The sequence below is a fragment of the Eurosta solidaginis genome, chromosome 1 (genome assembly GCF_040869045.1).
Source record: "Eurosta solidaginis isolate ZX-2024a chromosome 1, ASM4086904v1, whole genome shotgun sequence".
NCBI lineage: Eukaryota > Metazoa > Arthropoda > Insecta > Diptera > Tephritidae > Eurosta > Eurosta solidaginis.
The window spans coordinates 209,931,470-209,952,329 of record NC_090319.1 but is presented as its reverse complement, the minus strand read 5'-3'; the positions used below and the strand labels follow the sequence as shown (position 1 = coordinate 209,952,329).

Genomic DNA, 20,860 nt, shown 5'->3' with positions numbered 1-20,860 from the left:
TTTAAACATTTAAAAACATTTGAATATTAAAAAATTGCGGAAAGTTAATGAAGTAGAAAAAATCGATACCACCTACTTGCGGTAAACTTGTCATACTAAAAACTAAATTACAAACATAATAGGTACGCGGCGGCGATATTGTCTGTATCTTCTTTTTTGTTTATTGTGTTTCCTCTTTTTTGCAAAATTCTTAGGCTTTCTAAAGTGTAACGTGCTTTTTCTCTCCTTTCAGTGTCTATTATTTTTATGTTTCCAAAATCAGCTGTGTGTTTATTTTCTATTGCATGCTGTGCCAAAGCTGTGCTTTGTTTTTGTTTACGTATGTCTGTTTCGTGCTCAGCTACCCGCGTGCCGAGCGCCCGCTTTGTGGTCCCAATGTAGACCTTATTGCAGCTATCTTCTTTATTCCCTTTACATTTGGGCTATATTTTCTATTTCCATTTCTTTCTGATTTATTAAATTTGGTATGATATGGTCCGGATAACTATTCTTTTTAAGCGTCAATTTAATTTTTAGATAATATTTTGTCTATAAAATTCTTCGCCGTATTTATTTTGTATTTGAAAGGCTGTGAGGATATAAAGTTTATGAGGCGCCCAGAAGAGGTTGGTTTCGAGAACCAATCCAATATTAGTTTGTTATTGAGCCTGTGTATACGTGTGTCTAAAAAGGAGGATGTTGTTGTTTTCTTCTTTTTCGATCGTAAATTTTAGTCGATTATGATATTTATTTAAAACATCTAATATTGTATTTGTGTCTTTTCTTGGGATGATGGCGAAAATATCATCTACATATTTGACTAGGAACTTTATTTGCATGTTGCGTTGTTTTTGCAATTCAATAAAAGTGTGTGAAAGCACGTCATCCATTATTATGTCGGCAATGGTTGGCGGCCACATAAAAACCACCAAAGATACAATATACCACACTCAAAAACAAATACGTAAAGCTCTTAGTGAGGAAGAATTCAATGCAGTTATAGTCAAGCAAAACTGTCTCAGCAAAAAGATAGGAGAACAGAAAGCAGCGACACTATCCTCTAAGACTAACCAACTTAAGCACGAGCAAATACGAAAACTGGGAATCAACATTAACAGCGAATGGTTTGTCAACACTACAAACATAGATTTTCCCGAAGATGTGAAGTGGTTGTTGTCTTTAGGCAAAAAATTTACAGTCCCTACAACAAACAATAATTTCTCACCTATACACACAATAGCAGAAATGGAACAAGTGTTTGAAACATTAGAAACTGAGAATGAAAAAGAAATAGCAAGAAACAAATTGTGCAGCAGAATTCTTCAATTTAGGCGCAATATTAAACATAATTCCGTAGAGAAATTTGTACTAGAGACTTACAAAAAAACAAAAGCTTTTCTAAAACTTCACAAAGATGACATAATCGTAACAGACGCGGACAAGGGGAACAAAACAGTCGTTCTATATAAAGCGGACTACAACACGAAAATTGAAAAAATACTAGGAGACAAGAATACCTATAAAGCGATACGAGCTGACCCAACATCCACACTTCAAAGGAAAAACAACAATATAATACTCGAACTATTCAAAGGAAAGCACATAAGCTTAAAAGATAAACAACAATTAACTAGCACAGCAGCTACAGCACCTCGTTTATATGGACTGCCAAAAATCCATAAGCCAGAGTGCCCCTTACGTCCGATTGTCTCGTCTATCAATGTTCCACGTTATCACTTGTCCAAATACATAGGAACAATTCTTAAGTCGTTGATTTCCACCGAATATAACATTAAAAACTCCTTTGAGTTAAAAGAAAGACTGCAAAATTTAACTATATTTGATGATGAATTGTTAGTATCGTTTGATGTCGTCTCGTTATTCACTAATATACCAACAAATATGGCCTCGAAAATAATAATGCAAAAATGGGATGAAATAAAAGAATATACGAATATACCTAAGAGCAAGTTTCACAATATTTTAGAGTTCTGCTTAAAAGAAAACAATTACTTCGTGCACAACAACAACATACATACACAAACATATGGGCACCCCCCTTTCCCCAACCATTGCCGACATAATAATGGATGACGTGCTTTCACACACTTTTATTGAATTGCAAAAACAACACAACATGCAAATAAAGTTCCTAGTCAAATATGTAGATGATATTTTCGCCATCATCCCAAGAAAAGACACAAATACAATATTAGATGTTTTAAATAAATATCATAATCGACTAAAATTTACGATCGAAAAAGAAGAAAACAACAACATCCCCTTTTTAGACACACGTATACACAGGCTCAATAACAAACTAATATTGGATTGGTTCTCGAAACCAACCTCTTCTGGGCGCCTCATAAACTTTATATCCTCACAGCCTTTCAAATACAAAATAAATACGGCGAAGAATTTTATAGACAAAATATTATCTAAAAATTAAATTGACGCTTAAAAAGAATAATTATCCGGACCATATCATACCAAATTTAATAAATCAGAAAGAAATGGAAATAGAAAATATAGCCCAAGAAACACAGTCTTCAGATACAAATAACCAGACAAAGCGATACTTCAGTGTCACTTACATTCCTAGGCTCACAGAAAATTTCACACATGACTTGACAAAAACATTAAACACAAACACTACACTAGCATACAGGTCAAACTGCACTTTGGCAACGTGCTTTACAAAAACAAAAACACCCATAGATCTCCAACAACGTAGCAATGTAGTTTACGAAATTCAATGTAAAGGGAATAAAGAAGATAGCTGCAATAAGGTCTACATTGGGACCACAAAGCGGGCGCTCGGCACGCGGGTAGCTGAGCACGAAACAGACATACGTAAACAAAAACAAAGCACAGCTTTGGCACAGCATGCAATAGAAAATAAACACACAGCTGATTTTGGAAACATAAAAATAATAGACACCGAAAGGAGAGAAAAAGCACGTTACACCTTAGATAGCCTAAGAATTTTGCAAAAAAGAGGAAACACAATAAACAAAAAAGAAGATACAGACAATATCGCCGCCGCGTACCTATTATGTTTGTAATTTAGTTTTTAGTATGACAAGTTTACCGCAAGTAGGTGGTATCGATTTTTTCTACTTCATTAACATTTTTTAATATTCAAATGTTTTTAAATGTTTAAATGGTTTAGTGAAAATTGTGTTTTTCTTTAATTTTACATCATTGTAAATAAGGAAAAAAAATTTTTTGTGCAATCAATATTTATTTGCAATATTTTAAATTTTTAATCTATATGTATCTGATTGTGTTCTTTGTTGTTTCTCTGTTTTGTTAAATAAATACAGTGTCACGCTCCTGAAGATGCCAAGGAAATTTGGCGAAACGTCGAGCTGAAAGGTGGAATAATCTTTGTTTTTATTTGCACCCAACACAATAGATCTGCGTAGCTTAAAATATACATAAAAAAAAATTTTAAACCTACAAAAAATATCATAAAATCAAATAAAACTCCAAAAAAACTATAAAAATGCAAAAATCTACAAAAAAAATATACAAAAATATAAAAAAAACCCACACTTACAAAAAAAACTACAAAATATTAAAAAAAAAATTTCTATAAAATAAAGTACAAAATCAAAAAATTATAAGAAAATACAAACATTTAAATCAACTACAAAAATTACAAAATTTAAAATATATGGCAGGGTAGCGGTGTTGGTGGTTTAGTGGTGGCTAGTGGGAAAATTATTAGTTGAAAGACTAGTAAAGAATATAAATGCGTATAATACGGAAACTAATTAAAAGACGGAAATAATAAGAAATTTTTGAGCTAATAATAAAGAAATTAATGGAAAACAGAGATAATACATTAAATACAACAAAACCTCAAATATACTTTTGAAAAACTGTACCAAAAATTGGTGGAAAAAAAACAGCACTAGCCACGCCACATCAATCACGGCAAACCACCGTACGACCAAAGATAACGGAACAGCAAGCGAAGTAGATAGATAGAAACACTTTCTTGGCCGGATCATCATCTTTCATTCGCATAACATGGCCTAGCCAGCGCAGCCGCTGCGTTTTAATTCGCTGGACTATGTTGATGTCTGCGTACAGCTCGTACAGCTCATCATTAAATCTTCTTCGGTACTCGCCATCGCCAACGCGTAGAGGTCCATAAATCTTTCGAAGAACTTTTCTCTCGAACACTCCCAAAGCCGCTTCATCCGCTGTTGACATGGTCCATGCTTCTGCATCATATAGCAGGACGGGTACGATAAGTGACTTGTAGAGTATGATTTTCGTTCGCCGAGAGAGGACTTTACTCTTGAATTGCCTACGAAGTCCAAAGTTTGATTCTTCGCTGGATTTCAGTGCTGATGTTGTTGGTAGTGTTGATGGTGGTTCCCAAATAAACGAAGTCTTTTACTATTTCCAAATTATGGCTGCCAACAGTAGCGTGGTTGCCAAGGCGCGTATGCGCTGTCTCTTTGCTCGATGACAGCAGGTACTTCGTTTTGTCCTCATTCACCATCAAACCCATCTTTACCGCTTCTTTTTCCAGTTTGGAGTAAGCAGAACTAACAGCGCGGGTGTTTAGGCCGATGATATCAATGTCATCAACATATGCCAGTAATTGCACGCTTTTATAGTATATTGTTCCAGTGCGGTTAAGTTCTGCAGCTAGTATAATTTTCTCCAGCATCAAATTAAAGAAATCGCACGATAGGGGGTCACCCTGTCTGAAACCTCGTTTAGTTTCGAACGGCTCGGAGAGGTCCTTCTCAATTCTGACTGAGCTGATGGTGTTGCTCAGCGTCATTTTGCATAGCCGTATAAGTTTTGCGGGGAAACCAAATTCAGACATAGCGGAATGTGGGCAGCTCCTTTTCGTGCTGTCGAAGGCGGCTTTAAATTCGACGAAGAGGTAATGTGTGTCGATTCTCTTTTGACGGTTTTTTTCCAAGATTTGGCGCATTGTCTGAAGCCGCACTGATAAGGTCCCATCAGCCGGTTCACGGTGGGCTTCAATCTTTCGCACAATACACTTGAAAGGACCTTATATGCGATATTAAGAAGGCTGATTCCACGATAGTTGGTGCATTTTGCAGTATCCCCCTTCTTGTGCACTGGGCAAAGAACACTTAGATTCTAACCGTCGGGCATGTACTCTTCCGCCCATATTTTGCTAAGAAGCTGCTGCATGCGCCTTACCAACTCCTCGCCGCCGTACTTGAATAGCTCGGCAGGCAATCCATCAGCGCCCACGGCCTTATTGTTTTTCAATCTGGTTATTGCTGTTCTAACTACGTCAATCGGGCGGGAGAACATATATTCCATCATCATCGATTGCGGGTTCGGGTTCTTCATATCTGCGCGGTGAATTGCTGCCTCCATTTATGAGAGCAGAGGAGTGTTCCCTCCATAATCTAAGCACTCTCTGGACATCAGTTACAAGGTCGCAGTTTTCGTTCCTACAGGAGTTTACCCCGGTCTTAAAACCTTCCGTCTGTCGCCGTATTTTTTGGTAAAATTTTCGGGCGTTATTCCTGGTGGCTAGCAGCTCAAGCTCCTCGCACTCACGCCTTTCTGCTTCTGCTTTTTTCTTCCTGAAAAGGCGTCTCGCTTCCTTTTTCAACTCACGATAGCGTTCACACACTCCTCTTGTCGCGCTCGCTTTTAACGTAGCCCTGTAGGCAGCGTCCTTTCTTTCGGTTGCAACGCGGTATTCTTCATCGTACCAGTTGTTTTTTCGTGGCCGCCGGTAACCAATTTTTTTCCCGGCGGCAGTACGAAGTGCTTTGGAGATATGCTCCCACTGCTCCTGTATTCCTTCAGGATGAGTTGTGCTCTCAGAGAGCAGGTGTGAGAGTCGAGTTGCGAAATCATTGGCAGTCTGTTGTGATTGAAGCTTTTCGACGTCTACCTTTCCTTGAGTTTTTTGTTCCTTGGTTTTAGCCGCGTTGAGGCGGGTGCGTATTTTGGCTGCAACGAGATAATGGTCCGAGTCGATGTTAGGTCCTCGGATCGTGCGCACATCTAAAACACAGGAGGCATGCCGTCCGTCTATCATAACGTGATCGATCTGATTGCGAGTATTTCGATCAGGAGACAGCCATGTAGCTTGATGTATCTTTTTATGCATGATACCTCGTGCTGGATATGACCATGTTTCGAGCACCGGCAAAGTCAATCAGCCTCAGCCCGTTAGGAGAAGTTTCATTGTGTAGGCTGAACTTTCCGACTGTAGGGCCAAAAACACCTTCTTTGCCCACCCTGGCGTTAAAGTCGCCAAGCACGACTTTTATATCATGACGGGGGCAGCGCTCGTACGTGCGTTCTAATTGTTCATAAAAAGTGTCTTTCACCTCATCGTCTTTCTCCTCTGTCGGCGCATGGGCGCAGAAGAATGATATGTTAAAAATGTTTGCTTTTATTCGGATAGCACCGAGACGCTCGTCCAAAGGCGTGAACGCCAGCACAAAGTCTCTCTCCCACCACGAATCCGACGCCGAAACTGTGCTTATTCGTATGGCCGCTCCAATAGATGTCACAATTTTTGATCTTCTTTCTTCCTTGCTTCGTCCAACGCATTTCTTGGATGGCGGTGATGTCGACGAGGACATCAACCAGCCGGGCATCTGCACCAATCCCATTCAGGGAGCGGACGTTCCAGGTGCATGCCCTCAATTCATTGTCCTTCAAACGTTTGCCATGGTCGTCATCAATAAAGAGTGTATTTATCAGAGGCTTGTTGTTATATTTCATTGGAGTATGGTTTTACGTGGCGGGTCCCAAGCCCAGCGCACAACCCGCTCAGCGGGGGTGAAAATATTACTTCCACGTTTATATAGCGAGCCGCTTGCACCAAGACAGAGGCCCGCTTGCAGCCGCACCTTGAGGTGTACAGACGCTGCCGATGAGATCTCCCCCGGCTAGCCCTTAAACCGATTATGACAGAGTGGCCTAGCCAGGTTGCCGCCTTCTCACATTAGCTCACCGCTAAACGGATGTTTAGCGGCTACCCAGAGGATACTTGGCCGCAAGCGACCGGCAGTAGTGAGCTGCTTGAACCGCATGCAAAAGAATCGCTCTGGCCATTCCCAGGTGAATGGCGGTCAGAAGCTTTCCCCACTTTCGTGGACTTCTACACACGGCTCCACCCTCCTCGCAAAACGCGTCGAGGAATTGTCTGATTCTCTAGAGCGTTCGCTCATTATCGAAGGGATTACTCAGGCCAAAGCCCAAGAAATGGCCATCGAGCAAACAGTTAACCTTTTCCGATTGAACGCAAAAACAAGTTTAGTCAAAGCAATCCTCGCTTCAACCAATTTTTCTGATTCCAAGCACGTAGTAGCTAGACTGATTGTGGAGCAATCAAAGGAAATAAAAGAACGCAAATTTTTAGCATTTAGGGCGCGGAACAATACATTTTCAGAAATTTTCAAAGTAATAACCGAGGTCGAAATTTCCAAAATCAAAGTCAAAACTTTAACAGTTATAGACAAAATAGACCATCTTTTAGTAACAGTAACTATGACAACAACTTCAATGGCGGCAATCAAAGGCAAAATTTCCGTTCCGGAGGCGGAAATCGGCATCAGTCTAATAATAATAATAATAGCAGCAATAGTCGTACTAGCATTAATAACGGTTGTAACACTTCCAATAATAGAGGTAGAAATGCAAGTGTCCGGACTTTAAACAGGGAAGCCCCTCAGGAGCGAACACTGAGGGAGGACGAGACAAATTACTAACTGATTCAGCTCACAGTTCTCCTTCTAAAAACGTTTATTGTCTTAACTTAAATTATTCCGATTTTATACAAATAAATAACAAATTTTTACATTTCTAGTCGATACACAAGCCGATATTTCGTTAAAGAAAATTTCTTTTCTCAATAAAAATTTGTCAATTAATAACAATGATACAATTAATATTACTGGAGTAACTACAGATACAGTTCTACATTAGGTACTTTTACAACTAACTTACACTTTTCTAATTTTTATATCAAACATACGTTGCACGATGCAGACAATGATTTCAACTTCCATCAGATGGAATACTTGGTAAGGATTTCCTAAAATCAAATAAATGCGATATCAGATATGCAACAAATTGCATTTCCTTCTGGATAGGCTAAGAAAAGATCGCACTTCCCATCCATCAAGGAATGGAATGTGTTATACCACCTCGTTGCGAAGTTTATAGAATGTTCGCCTTGGGAAAAGACTCAGAACCACTTTTCGTGGATTCTCAAGAGATTTCTGACGGTGTTTTCACAGCGAAATGTATAGTTGATACTAATAATCCGATCATACAAGTAATAAACACCACAAGTAGCGTAAAATACGTAAACGACTGCAACATTCAAGCCGAAAAACTTTCTAATTATCACGTTTATAAAATCAATAAACCAGTAAAACAAGATAGTCGTATTAAAGAACTTAAAATCATTTTAGAAAAACAAATACCTAATTATGCTGAAAATAAGCTAATTAACTTATGCTTACAATATTCCGATATTTTTGCGCTAGACAATGATAAAATGACAATAAACAATTTTTATGAACAAAAACTAAGTTTAAACGATACGACCCCAGTATACATTAAAAATTACCGCCTACCGTACTCTCAGCGCGAAGAAATAAATTATTGGAAAACGATCTGATCGAAAATAGTTGTTCGAATTATAACAGTCCCTTGATTTTGGTACCGAAAAAAGACCTAAATAACCAAAAATCGTATAGAATGTGCCGTGACTTTGGGGCTGTAAATAAAAAGTTAATTGCCGATAAATTTCCTTTGGCACGTGTAGACGATATCTTGGATAACCTTGGCCGTGCGAAATTCTTTTCTACTTTAGATCTTTTTTCGGGTTTTCACCAAATTCCACTTCACAAAGATTCAAGAGGATAACATCTTTTAGTACTGATCGCGGAGATTTTCAATGGAAGGTCTTACCATTTGGTTTAAACGTAGCTCCAAACTCATTTTCAAGAATGATGTCAATTGCATTTTCTGGTATTTCACCCAACCAAGTCTTTATGTATGTGGACGATATAATAGTAATTGGATGTAGAGAAGCACATCATCTCACTAATATAAAAAAAGTTTTCGAGACCTGTAGGAGATTCAACTTGAGACTTAACCCAAACAAATTTAATTTTCTTCGACCTGAAGTAACTTTCTTAGGGCATAAATGCTCAGCAAATGGGTTGCTACCAGACGATTCAAAAATTGAAGCAATTAGAAGGTATCCTAAGCCACGTGATAAAGATACTGTCCGAAGATTCGTGGCATTTGCAAATTATTATAGGAGATTTATTCCAAATTTCGCTTCTTTAGCAGCTCCATTGAATCGTTTGAGAGAAAAAAGTTGAATTTAATTGGGATACGGCATGTGACTTAGCTTTCGATAAACTAAGAAAAAGTCTGATTTTTCCAAAACTATTACAATATCCAGATTTCACCAAAGAATTTTTAATTACGGTAGATGCTTTAAAGTTGAGTTGTGGTGCGATACTGAGTCAAAATCGTAATGATAACGACTTGCATATTTGTTTTGCTCCAAAAGCCTTTAGCAAATCGGAACAAAATAAAGAAATAATAAGAACACCCCGTAAACCTTACGATGTCGTAGTTATTTATAGATACAATAGGACCATTGCCTGAATCGAATAATGAATGGGAACAGGTTCGCGGTTACCATTATGTGCGACTGAATTAACTAAACTCCTAAAAATCGAATATAATTTCTCTACAGCTTACCACCATAAAACCCTAGGTACAATTGAAAGAAATCACCGGGTGTTTAATGAATATTTACGAACTTTTCCAAATGATAACTTCCCCGAATGGGACGTTTATTTGAAATATTTTACATTTTTGCATAATGCTAGTACAGTTTTTGATAATGGATTTACTCCATACGAATTAGTATTCGGTAGAAATGTTACCTTACCAAATGAAGTTGAAAAGGAATAAATCGATCCAATTTACAATGTTGAAAATTATGCAAACGAAGTAAAATATAGACTACAAAACATAAAATTAAAAATAAGGATCTATATTAATATAAACGATAAAGTAGTAGTACAAAAAGAACCTAGAAAGAACCATATAAAGTCACAAAAATTGATGGAGTTAATGTCACGGTTTTAGATGAAATAAATAGAAAGGAAAAAACCGTTCACAAAAACCGAATCAATAAGGTAAACTAAAATTTTGTTTCATATAAATTTACAAACATGCAACTAATTTTAAATTTTCATTACTCTGTTATTGAAGCATGAAATCTCAAATTAAAATTTATATTAATATACGAAAACAAAAATTTCAATTGGCATGCAAATAAAACCAAATATTAATATGCACGCACTATTTGTAATAAATATATAAAATACATTAATTTAATGCAATAGAAATTAGAAAACAATTTACACATAAGTAATTGAATTCATATTATAATATAAACAAAATTTCATAAGTAAAAAGAAAAAAAAATTGTTCTGATTGAACGAATGGAAAAAAAAGGGGAGGAACGCCCTAATATCATACATTCATTCAATCAAAACAATTTATGTCATAGGAACAAGAAGAATATGACAAATCTGATCAACTTGTCAGATTCTTCTTTTTTCTAAGGAAGGGTGGTATAACCGCACTGCGTTACCCAGTCTTTACGCATTGAACACACCACTGAGTGCAACTGGCATCGCTGTCAGCTGTTGCTGAACAGCAGTGCCAATGCAGGTAGCGCGTTAAATAGCTTACGTGACAAGATAGTATAAAACCTGCTATTACGGTACTACGGTGCTGTGCGAGTTTATCCTTAGACTATAAATTTCCGATGTCATGCTTTCCAGGTAACCACACCTAATAAAAAAATGTTTAAGATTTTGAAATAATAAAGGTCTCTTACTGGAAGAATCTGTAAACTCCTAAAGAGCTCTCTTGAGGGATGCGTCCGATTTACTTTGCATATTTTTCGTATAGCACACTTTTGCAATATTAATAAAGGTTGGATCTTGTTTAGGCTAGCAGGTCCCCAGCAAATGAAACCATATAGCAATTTAGAATGAAATAATGAGTAGTACACTGTTTTCAGGGTGCTTTTTGAGCAGTAACTTCTGAGGTGATAGAAGCAGCGTAATGAAAATTTCAGATATTGTTTTAAATGCGTTATGTGGTTGCACTAATTCATGTTTTTGTCTAGGGTGAGGCCTAGATACTGGAATTCATTTACCGTGTCAATTACAAAACAATTGGTAGTACAAGGTACACGAGAATTAAAAATATTGGTTTATAAATCCGGACACAAGTGTTTGTGTAGGAGAAAACGTCCGCAACCTGAAGAATGAAAAGTTATGTTTATATCTGGCGTAGCCTCGAGGTCAAACTAAAAAACATTAGCTTGGTTGTACTGCTAATTACGAGCTTGTGTTTCGCAAACCACGTTCTTAATAAAGAAGCGTGGTAGTTTATATTTGCTGTTAAGTCAACAGCATTGCTTGAGCCATACGCAATCGCAAGGTCATCAGCAAAACCAGTGGCATTTCCTACGAAAGGCAAATGAAAGATTGAATTAACGTAAACTAAGAAGAGAATAGGACCCAGGACAGAACCTTGTGGAACCCCAATCGTTACTGAATTACTGCTGCTGAGATATCCGTGTAATTTAACCTTTTGCACCCTATTAGACAAGTATGACTTAAACCACTCGTGCACGAACCCCCGGAAGCCGGCGGAGTATAATTTATGTAGTAAAATTTCATGGTCCACAGTATCAAAAGCCTTAGTAATGTCAACAAAGAGAGTAGCGCTGTTTAGTTTACTATCGAGCTGTTTGTAAATGAAGGAGCAAAATTCTAAAAGGGCATCTTCAGTTGAACGTCCGGACCTGAACCCAAACTGTTTTGAACTAAAGAACGCATTTCTTTCAGGGAAACTTAAAATACGATTTTTAAATGCCTTTTCAAAAACCTTTGAAATAGACGGCAGTAGGGAAATCGGCCTGTAATTGTTTTTATCTTTTGTGTTACCTTTTTTGAATAAAGGGACGATTATCACACATTTCAGCAGGTCCGGAAAAGTTCCTGAGCATATACTGTTGTTAAAAATATATTTAAAAATATCCACTAAATTAAGTGCTGTGGTCTTAAGTAGTTTATTTAAAATGCCGTCATACCCACAAGAATTGGAGTTGTTTAAATTTTTAATAATTGCTAGAACCACAGAACCTGTGAAAGCTTCAAATAAAAAACTGTTATTTTGATTATATGTGTCACTGTTAAGGCGCAGACTACGGGACGCCCTTGGGCGTGAACAGCAAGGAGCCACAAAGGATTTGTAAAAGTAACGAAGACGTCTGGTTTTGGGATCTAGCCCAGAACAACCTGTCCGATGCAACCATCCCTTGCACGTGACACACTGACAAGAGTATGACCGTCCTAAAAAGATGCTTTTCCGGCAGACGCAGCAAAACCATTTCTCCGGACCGAGGTCAGGAGACGGACCCGGATTGGGTTCGATACCTTCCCGGAGCAGGAGAATATGGCGCAGTCCCGCTGCGAGGAGCTGCTGGGAGGATGACAAATTAGACTTCCCAAGGCAGTCGGTTCTATGTACCGGAGCGATTCGGGATTTTTCCCGACCAAGGACTGTCATTTCATTATAACTCCATTTAATTTGTTGTGTCCCTCCCACAAATTGTCATTCTCCCAGCAGCTCCTCGTAGTGGGACTGTGCCATATTCTCCTGCTCCGGGAAGGTATCGAACCCAATCCGGGTCCGTCTCCTGACCTCGGTCCGGAGAAATGGTTTTGCTGCGTCTGCCGGAAAAGCATCTTTTTAGGACGGTCATACTCTTGTCAGTGTGTCACGTGCAAGGGATGGTTGCATCGGACAGGTTGTTCTGGGCTAGATCCCAAAACCAGACGTCTTCGTTACTTTTACAAATCCTTTGTGGCTCCTTGCTGTTCACGCCCAAGGGCGTCCCGTAGTCTGCGCCTTAGCGCCCCCCCCCCCCCCCTCCCCCACTACCTTCCAGCAGCTCTGCTACTCAGCAAGCCTCAGCTCATACGGCCGCTCCCACTCATAACTACATTTGATGTTGCTTATGCCGTGACTTGCATCTGGGTCCTCGGTGTAAGAAGACAATACATTACCTCTATACCACGGTGGTCATCTCAATGAATAACATATCGTCCCCTTAGTATAACAATAGCCTATGTGCTCATAGGCTATTATTTTTTTATTGAATTTTTGGATTCTCCATCGTCGATTTTATATGTGGTCAAAATTTTGTCAAATTCTAGTTCCACAAAGTGGGTCAAAACGTCAGTCAAAGAAATATAGTATAAATTTATATTAAATCATTTTCCTCAAAAATCATGTAAACGCATATACGCTATTTTTACATAAACTAAATGTTCTATTTATTCAATAGAATACTAATGTACACTCACATACTCTATTTTAACTTTTAGGAAAAAATCAATTTTGTCATGATAGAAACACCTAAAATGACGCATAGTGATATACGTTGTTGTTCAACAAATATTTTTAATTCATTTGTATGAATCTTATAGGCCGTTATATTCTCAGAACAATTAACATGTGCTTTAAAATTACAAAAAACAAAAGTAGCCTATGCAACGCTTACGTTGTTTTATCATGTATGTAAATGCAATAGAAATAATTTCTGCAATTTAAGATTTCAGTTCGTTGTTGAAGTTCGCTCGTTCATAATCATTTAGTCGTTCATTCGTTCCCAATCATTCATTAAATCATGGATTTTTCAATCTCTGCTGAGTATCTGTTGTCTTAAATTGCAGGAAATAATATTTAGGTATATTAATTTTCAACAGAATTTGCGACCGAATCAACAGGAGCCCTATGTGTGAAACTTGCTCCAAACTCTGTTGGATTATCTGTGGAACCAGTGGATTCAAATATATCGGAAAATGACGAAGATGATGGAGAAGACTTTTCAGCAGGATCGTCAGATTATTATATTCCAGAAACGGATGAAGAGGGGGATAATCTCGAGGAGAAAATTGAAAAATCTTCTGTAAAGCAACATGAAGTGCTCTGCGAAATCGCGGAATAAAGCAATGATGAAAATGTAGAATTGACAGTAACACGAAAAAGAAAGGTGAGTTAATTAAAAGCTAATTTAAGGAGATGTCTCCTACAATTATGGATTTGTTGCATTCAATAGCGGAAGAGCCAGCTTTGGATGCAGAACAAAAGAAAGAGTGACAGGAGTCAAGGAAAGGCTTATGTTACAAAGAGTGGTAAAGTAATTAAGGAACGTTTACCGAATCCCGCTGGTAACTGTCATCACAAATGTCCAGAACACTTCTCTGAAGAAGATCGAAAGAAAATGAATGCAGACTATTGGAGTTTGGGCGATTACTGCAAGCAACGTATATTTCTTAGTAATAACATAAAAGTGGAGAAGTGCAAGAGGACATTAACGAGAGAATCACGACGGTGGTCGAACACTCTAAAATACTTTCTAAATGACAAACAGGTCTGTAAAAAGTTCTTTTTAAATACTTTACACGTGTCCGACTGTGCGATATCTGTATTAGCCAAAAAAAAGAATCAAAGAGAATTTGTTGACATGAGGGGTAAACACGGAATGCAAAGAAAAGTAGACGCGGAGATAGCCACTCTTATTAAAGAGCACATAGAGTCATTTCCAGCAGTAGAAAGCCACTATACTCGAGCAAAGTCCCAACGCCTTTATCTGAGCTCAGACCTAACAATTACAAAAATGTATAACTTATTTAAAGAACGCCACGCAAACCTCTCAGTTAAAGAACATATGTATCGCCACATATTTTGTAATAATTACAATTATTCATTCCATCATCCAAAAAAGGACACATGCTCAACATGCGAAATGTTCAAAAATACAGAGGACAAGGCTTCAATACAGATATCATATGATGAACAATTAGCAAATAAAGCCCAGGCAAGACTCCACAAAGACGCTGACAAGGAGTTATCTAAAAATAACAGCAATATAAAAGTATTTACTTTTGACTTACAATTAGTGCTATTGACACACCATGCAGCAATGTAAGCACCTTGTATTACAGTCGAAAGTTCGCCACATACAACAATACATTATACGATTCAGCTAGTGGAGCTGGATATTGTTTCCTGTGGGATGAAAACTATGGTCACCGTGGGTCAGAGGAAATTGGAACCACTTTATTAAAAATGCTGAACAAATTACCCGAATCAGTAACGGATGTTGTTCTGTATTCAGACTGCTGTGGAGGACAGAATAGAAACAGATTAATTGCCACATTATTGCTTCATATGAATCATTCATTGCATTTTAATTCAATAACGATTAAATATCTTCCATGCATTCGGCTATAGAACGAGCTAAGAGAAATTAAAAAAAACGTCGAAAATAATAAATATTTACAGACATAACGAGATTTGAGTGAGAGCTACTTTCGACAAAAAGTTTGAAATAAATTTTCTCAAAACATCAAAAAATGTCTAGGCTATTTTAATACTAAGGGGACGATAGAGTAAATCGGTTAATTACATTTTTTGATTTTTTGTTGCAACTTTGATAAAAATGAACCGAAATTACAATTATGCAAATACTAAAAAGAAATTAAAACTAAATGGCGTACATGTTTTTTACTGTACTTTAATCTTCTTTTTTAAAGAAAAAGCTGTTCGTCTGGCTCATATATAGTTGCTATCGATTAAAGAAAATTGATGAAAACTTTTTATCCCGTAGCCTAGTAAGTTTCACTCCGTCTATGTTGCTCTGAGCGCATTCGAAAAATAAATAATAAAAATAACGTTTTTTGTTTTAACGATTTGCCCAACTTTTTTTTAATGACAGCTCCTATACCAGCTACAGCGCCTTTGCCATGTGAAGTGGCGAAGAAATTCAACTCGAAAGTTTTGCAGTTAAAGTCACTATCAAGAACCGGAATACTTGTTATAATTAATTTATTTTTGAGCTGACTCGTACTTCCGTCTGAGAATATATAGATTGTTTCAATTTCTTTGAAATTAAATAATAAACATTATATTTATTGTGGCTGAATTTGTCACTTATGACCGCAAAGGATTTGATTTCATCCAAACGCCAAGCAATACATGTGAAGATAGTGACATGACTATATCTAAAATGCGCTTCTTGAGTTTCGTTTTGGCAGTACAAGACTTTTGTATTTGTCTCGCTTTCCTGCTTTTAAAATACTTCTGTTGGGATCGTTTAATATAACAGTGCAGTTTAAAAGCTGGCAATTGAATTTGAAGGTCACGTATCAAATCTGCTAGTGGGGCAATAGTTTCGTTTATCGTCAAGCGATCCTGAACTTTCCTCAACTGTTGCCATTTAACTTCCCTGTTCATGCTTTTTAATAAACCTATCGGGGTTATATCACAATTGATATCAAGTACGCAACTCGCACACTCATTGGTCATACATTCTTCATTATTCACGTTACAGCAAACTGTTGAAGAGAATACATCCGAATTCTTAAAAATATTTGGTAAACAACTTTGGCAGCCTTCTAGTAAAAAAATGCTTTTATAAGTTCCTACTGTTTCTGATTGTGTGTTAACTTCTCCCTATTCCCATGAAGGTCCTTTGGGTGATATACTTATTGCATAAACTCTATAAAACTGCTCCTTTTTCCTTAGGTTTCTTTGGTAACGCAGCCTTTGCTTTTTTCATTGCTTTCCTCTTCCTTTGCTTACATGTGTATGCTCGGTTCTTCGCATTCTTAAATAAACCTTCTTTCTTCTTTGACCCAATGTTTACTGCCGCAAGCAATCCTTCTTTCGCTTTTCGTTAAGCAGACTTTAATTTATTTTTAAATTTTTTATTTGTCTCCGCTTTATATTGCTGCCACTTATGCCCCGATTCGTTACCTCCGAGCGTTGCCGGTAAAATAGTACCCAGAACATTAGGTAACCGAATATCGTTACCAGTTCTTTTATTCGCGATTCTGACCCAAGTGGTAACGCTGTCATCACCGAAAAACTCACCAGTGTCTGTGGAGAAATTTGAAAGGTAGGTTTCTTCGCTTTCATAGTTGCTACTTTGGTCCATTTGGACCAAAAATGGTCCCTTCCAACCCCATTTGTTCCGCTGTTTCCTTTTCTTCAATTTTGGTCCTTTTTAGGCAGTAGCCACCGAATGCTCTGGGTTCAAACCCCGGCCAAAGAAACATAAAAATTTTAGAAATAAGGTTTTTCCATTAGAAGCAAATTTTTCTAAGCGGGGTCGCCCTTCGGCAGTGTTTGGCAAACACTCCGAGTGTATTTCTGCCACGAAAAACTCTCAGTGAAAACTCATCTGCCTCGCAGATGCCGTTCGGAGTGGGAGTGTTCCCGTCCGGCCAATTTGTAGGAAAAATTAAAAAGGGTACGACGTAAATTAGAAGAGAAGCTCAGCCTTAAATCTCTTCGGAGGTTATCGCGCCTTACATTTTTTTTAATTCACAATATTGCCCAAAAATTCGCCACACTTTCGTTAGCCCCCATATAATTTTGAATTTACTTCAATGGAACTCTCACCATAAAAAGTTGCTCAGTCAATAAAATGTACCAGAACAATAACATTCCACCTAGGATATAATTTATGCCAGGCATTAAAAAGAAAAGTGTTGGCAAACACATTGTCGTTAATTGTTGATGAAATAACAGACTTATCAAAAAAACTCTTATTTTATAATAATATTAATAATAATTTCGATCGGTTATCAAACACTATGTAAAATATATGAAAATAAAAATTGCTTCTCACCTAGCATAGCTTATAGCGAGCACTCTGCCGTGAGCCTAATACTTTCAAAACTTATAGAAAGAAATTCTATGCAATACTTCTCGTTTGGCACGTTTATATTTAAATCTTTCTCACCCAGCTCAATGAGTTCAAGGAATTCCAGGGCTATTGTGGTGTTAAGCCACGCAAGGTAATTGAAAACTAAGTATCTTGGTACAAGAAATATTTTAACTCGAAGACAGAAGGAAGCAAATGCAAAAGAGAGTTGATTTCGGAAAAAATGTTTTGTATAAAATTAATCCCGTTGGTGCCAGCAGAACCCCTGAGGCCTGGTATCAAAACTCACACTTACTGAATCTAGGCTCTGATATGAAGTTTAAACGTTAAGGGAAAAAGTCAACATCTATAAAAATAGCACTAACAAAATTGCCTAGTTTCATTTATGATTTACTGAGTTTTCCACATACATAGTTCGGCAACAACAGAACGCAAATTTTGAACCGTTTCTTACTTAAACCTAACTGCACTATACATTTTATTTCATTGCAATCAACAACATAATGCCAGAATCAAGAGCTTTGTGACCAAAACTAGGTTCACAGCGTTTGGTTGGTGAAAGACATAGACTTATCCTATGTCAAAATATAGTACCATTTTTGGTTGCATGCACATATATTTGTTTGTTCAGCTTGAATTAAAGGAAAGTCTTCACTATGTTTAGTAAAATTTTATATGGAAACATCCTAAAATTTTGTATCTTATACTAATAAAATAAAACAAAAATTTGGTCCTTTTTTTCGATGAATTTTGGTCCCAAATGAAAAAAGGTGTGGCAACCGTGTTCGCTTTACCGAAAATGTCTCACTTGTAGATACGAGGTTAACGAATAAACGGGACGATGTGTATATGCATATTATGCATGATAGGTTTCAACATAAGTATATTGTAATTTATTCTGTGAAAGTACATAATGTAAACAAATATGTATAGCAAGAGGCAACACTTTTTTACTATTATCTTTACTTATTTCCGCTTACAATAAATATAAATAAAGATATTTTTCAGTTTTGCCTTTTTCTAAATAACAGCTGTTGTGCGGTTATTTCGATGTAACCTCCTACTTTTGTGGGTAAAGAATTATCCGGCTACTTTCGCGGGTAGAATACCAAAAGGGTGTAAAAGTTGCCACATGATTTCGTTACCATGGTGAAGAATGTTGTTACCACACTAGAATCGCCACTTCTTCATTTTTTTGAAACTCTCTGTCTCCATTATTGTTTCCATCTAAAAACTACAATTTTATTATTTTATACTGAAATTTTTAACTGAATTTTTGTACTAACGGTAACGGACGCGACAGAATTTTAATCCCCAATAAGTTAGTTCGACTGCTCGAGAAAAAATTATTTTATTTTTGGACAGAATAGCACATGCCTACTTTGCATCTGCAAGCTTTTTTTTTTTTGTTTTTGAATTGCATGTTTTCTTATAGGAACAGGTTATATAGTTTTATGGCAACGGGCGCGACACATAGATAACTATAATATCGAATCAGAATAACTCCGGCTTCCAAACTTTTTTCGACTTTTTTTTTTAATGTTAAACAAAGTCAAATCAGAATAGCTCCGGCTACCTTCAAACTTTTTTCGAATTTTTTTTTTTTGTACAAAAAAATCTTAGAGATAGTTAATTTACATAAATAACACCGATCCAGTTTGAACCGACTAGCCATAAAATAAAAGGATGTAATTAATATATTTTTTAGAAAACAGGTAAAATATGCCCGACCAGTGGAATCTAAGTGTTCTTTGCCCAGTCCACAAACTTCACCAACTATCGCGGAATCAGCCTTCTTAATATCGCATATAAGGTCGGGTTAAGTATATTGTGCGAAATATTGTCGCCCATCGTGACTTGGCTCATTGGACCTTATTAGTGCGGCTTCAGACCTGGTAAATCTACCATCCACCAGATTTTCACAATGCGCCAAATCTTGGAAAAAACCCTCGAGAAAAGAATCGACACACATCACCTCTTCGTCGATTTTAAAGCTACCTTCGACAGCACGAACAGAAGCTGTGTATATGCCGCTATGTCAGAATTTGGTTTCCCCGCAAAACTTATACGGCTTTGCAAAATGACGTTGAGCAACACCATCAGGTCAGTCGGAATTAGGAAGGACCTCTCCGAGCCCTTCCAAACTAAACGACAAGGTAACCCCCTATCGCGCGATTTCTTTAATTTGATTCTGGAGAAAATTATACTAGCTGCAGAACTTAACCGCTCTGGAACATTATTCTATAAAAGCTTGCAATTACTGGCATATGCCGAGAACATTGATATCGTCGGCCTGAACCCCGCGCCGTTATTTCTGCTGAAAAAATAAGCTGTAATTATGGGTTCGATGGTGAATGAGGACAAAACGAAGTAACACCTGTCATAGAGCAAAGAGTTAACGCATATGCCCTTGGCAACCACGCTACTGTTGGCAGCCATAATTTCGAAATAGTAAAAGACTTCGTTTATTTGGGAACCAGCATTAACGCTAACAACATCAGTTCTGGCGGGACGGGACCTACTTGTTTTATGCCGAATTCGAACAGCGTCTGCAAGGCAGATGAGTTTTCACTGAGAGCTTTTCATGGCAGAAATACACTCGGAGTGCTTGCCAAAAACTGCCGAGGGGCGACCCCGCTTAGAACAATTTTCTTCTAATTGAAAAAAACTTGTTTCTAAAATTTTGATATTGCTGTGCCCGGCGCGTGAACCGGCGTCGTAGGCGGAGCACGCTAAAATAAAAAGATGTTGCATGCTCGAATTTCAGTGTAAAGCAGCGGAGCACTTATCATAGTTTTAGAGGTTAAAAATTAATATTCTGAACAGATTACAAATGTACAAATAATTGTTAAATAATAAATACAGATAGTGGTAGTTTAACACACTCCAGACGGTTAAAATAACCGTATAAATTAGGATTAGTAAAATAGAGGTGAAGTAAAACAGATATTTTAAAATTTAATATGTTTATTAAAAAAAAGTATTTCTTTATCTATTCGAGGACGGTTTCGTTGATATCGATATAGTTATGTTAGTATAAACGCATCAGAAAAA

General features: G+C 37.2%; 1 protein-coding gene and 1 pseudogene across 1 annotated transcript in view; one reads left to right on the top strand and one right to left on the bottom strand.

Annotated features, from left to right (window-relative positions):
- Positions 1-20,860, bottom strand: part of LOC137239628 (uncharacterized) — a 548,208-nt gene that overhangs the window by 193,277 nt on the left and 334,071 nt on the right. The gene's annotated exons all lie outside the window — the stretch shown is intronic.
- On the top strand, positions 14,210-15,369 carry LOC137238782 (uncharacterized; annotated as a pseudogene).